This window comes from Theropithecus gelada, chromosome 10 (assembly GCF_003255815.1).
Source record: "Theropithecus gelada isolate Dixy chromosome 10, Tgel_1.0, whole genome shotgun sequence".
NCBI lineage: Eukaryota > Metazoa > Chordata > Mammalia > Primates > Cercopithecidae > Theropithecus > Theropithecus gelada.
In genome coordinates, this window is record NC_037678.1 from 26,741,721 (window position 1) to 26,744,727 (window position 3,007).

The window sequence follows — 3,007 nt, forward strand, 5'->3', positions numbered from 1 at the left end:
TCCAGACAAAAACAGGCAAGAGAGTCCCCCGCGACCCATCACTTAGATTTGTCATCAGCAAGGTAGTGGTCTTAGACTATGTACAGTGTTAGAGAGGAGAACAACACACACTGGGGGCCTGTCAGGGGCCAGGGGAAGGGAGAGCATCTGGATAAACAGCTAATGCACGCAAGCTTTCATACCTAGGTGATGGATTGACAGGTGCAGCAAACCACCATGACACACTTTTACCCATGTAATAAACCTGTACATCCTCACATGTATCTCGGAACTTAAAAAAAAAAAAAATTAAATTAGGGGCTGGGTGCGGTGGCTCATGCCTGTAATCCCAGCACTTTGGGAGGCTAAGGCAGGTGGATCACGAGGCTAGGAGATAGAGACTGCCCTGGCTAACATGGTGAAACCCCATCTCTACTAAAAATATAAAAAATTAGCCAGACGTGGTGGCGGGCACCTGTCGTCCCTACTGCGGAGGCTGAGGCAGGAGAATCGCTTGATCCCGGGAGGCAGAGGTTGCAGTGAGCAGAGATCGCACCACTGCACTACTGCTTGGGCAACAGAGCGAGACTCCATCTAAATAAATTAATTAAATAAATAAATAAAATAAAAATAAGCTACCTTAAGGGATGGAAGAAAAGAAACAATCTGACCCTTACCTGGTTCCTTCATTTAGGTACCAAACTGGCTGGATAGGTCGGCTAGAGAATGGGATGGGGATTGGGGTATTTGAATTTTCATTGAGAAAAGGGCTGTCCCTTTTCTGGATCAAAAAGCCTCAACGACAAAGACAAGAGGCAGAGTCAGCCTTTGCCCCCATGCCCCAGATCTGGGAGAGCTGGCTATGGGCAGGAGGGAGCTGGAAGCTGAGGATGTCTCTGGGGATGAGGCTATGGGAAGGGGGTGAGGGTAGCCACAGTGTGCCAGAGAGTAAATGGCACCCATGGCATTTTTACCTGTGGGCATCTTTTGGTTGCTGATGTGCTGCAGGTCGTGGCCCTCGGTGGCTCCCACATCCAGCTTGCCAGGCTCTACAGTAGTGGATTCTGATGTTGCAGCAGCCACAGCCTCATAAATATCAGATTCATAACAGGGTTCCTCCTCCCCCCTGCACCAGCCACAGCTGGAGTCGATGCAACAGGTCAGTATACACCCCATCGGGCACCCACACTCCACTCCTGCCTGAGCCTTTGATGAAACTGAAACGGTGCTGCCCGAGGAGCCACAGTACTGAGGCTGGCACAGCACTTGTAGAAGCAGCCTGACTCCAGGCAGATCTGGGGCCTCAGTCACGACCTCCCAAACTGCCTGGTCTACGAGGTTGGGGACCTACTATCTTCTCTGAAAAATAAATGAACACAACAAGTGCCGAGAGGCACAAAAACTGCTGGGACACAGCACAGTCGGAGCTCCTCCTACTACTACTACTACCCGCTTCCGACTGAGGGCTGCTGGCCCTGGCTGATGTCTATAACCCACAAAGCTTCCTATGTCACCTGGTTACCAGGAAACAGCCAGGCCAGGCTAGTGACTCACAATATCCAGCCCCACAGCCCCACCCAAGGCCTCACAATGCCCATCCCTGCTGCTGCCCATCTTGTGGCCACCCTGCCCCTCTGTGCTGACTGCACTACTCAGGCTTTTATTCACCCTGGGCTGCCTGAGCTTTCCAGTTCTGAGAAAAGTGCAGGGCGGTTGCTATTGGAAGTCACCCTTAGTAATAAACTCAATAGAGAACCCTGGTACAGCCAGGAGCGGTGGCTCACGCCTATAATCCTAGTACTTTGGGAGGCTGATGGGGGGTGGATCACCTGAGGTCAGGAATTCGAGACCAGCCTGGCCAACATGGTGAAGCCCCATCTCTACTAAAAATACAAAACATTAGCTCAGTGTGGTGGCGGGCACCTGTAATCCCAGCTACTCAGGAGACTGAGGCAGGAGAATTGCTTGAATCCAGGAGGCGGAGGTTGTACAGTGAGCCAGGATCGCACCATTGCACTCCAGCCTGGGTGACAAAGGTGAAACTGTCTGAAAAACAAAACAAAACAAAACAAAAGAAAGAAAACCTCAGTTACTAAAGTCAGTTCCACCAGCATTTCTGTTTTTCTGAGTTTGACAGCTTTAATTTGTTTACCAAATGCAGTTATACACAAATTTTTGACTGCTTTTCTAACTAAATGCTTCTCTTCTGTCCTACAAGTGTTAGTTCTTGTCTGCAACTTGATCATAGCTACCCCCAGGGCCCTGGTCCCACTCTCAATAGAGAGTCATGGCTGTGTATCCTGAATGCCAGCCTGGGACACATCACACTTTCCCCTCCTGGTCTATAAAATAGGGACTGAACACATCCTTCCCAGCTCTATAATGCTAGGACCTACCAACTCCCTTTTCTCCCTCTGTTTCTTCTTTCCATGACAGGGGTACTCAGATATTTATTTTATTTACTTATTTATTTTTTGAGATGGAGTGTTGCTCTGTCCACCAGGCTAGAGTGCAGTGGCATGATCTCAGCTCATTGCAACCTCCACCTCCCAGGTTCAAACGATTCTCCAGCACCAGCCTCCCGAGTAGGTGGGACTACAGGTGCACACCATCACATCTGGCTAATTTTTGTATTTTCAGTAGAGATGAGGGTTTCATCATGTTGATCAGGTTAGTCTTGATCTCCTGACCTCAGATGACTAGCCCGCCGTGGCCTCCCAAAGTGCTGGGATTATAGGCATGAGCCACCACCTCTGGCCTCAGATATTTCTTTCACTAACAAATCATAAAGTTTTATTTTCTTATACAAAATTGAGAACCCCACAGTGGGGTACCATTGGCCTCATAGGATAAAGGTGAACAGTCAACATCTGGCAAGCATTATGTGCCTGACAGTGTTCCAACTGTGGCATACTCATTTAACCCTCAGAAACAGTCCCATTGTACACATTTTGGAAAAGTCAAATAACTTCCCCAAGGTCCCACAACCGCTCAGTGAGTTCAGGCAGATGAGCAAACAAAGGCTTAG

General features: G+C 49.0%; 1 pseudogene; it reads right to left on the reverse strand.

Moving 5' to 3' along the window:
- The window catches only part of LOC112632386, a 43,256-nt pseudogene extending 42,101 nt beyond the window's left edge, over positions 1 to 1,155 (reverse strand).
- Positions 1,156 to 3,007: the final 1,852 nt, after the last annotated feature.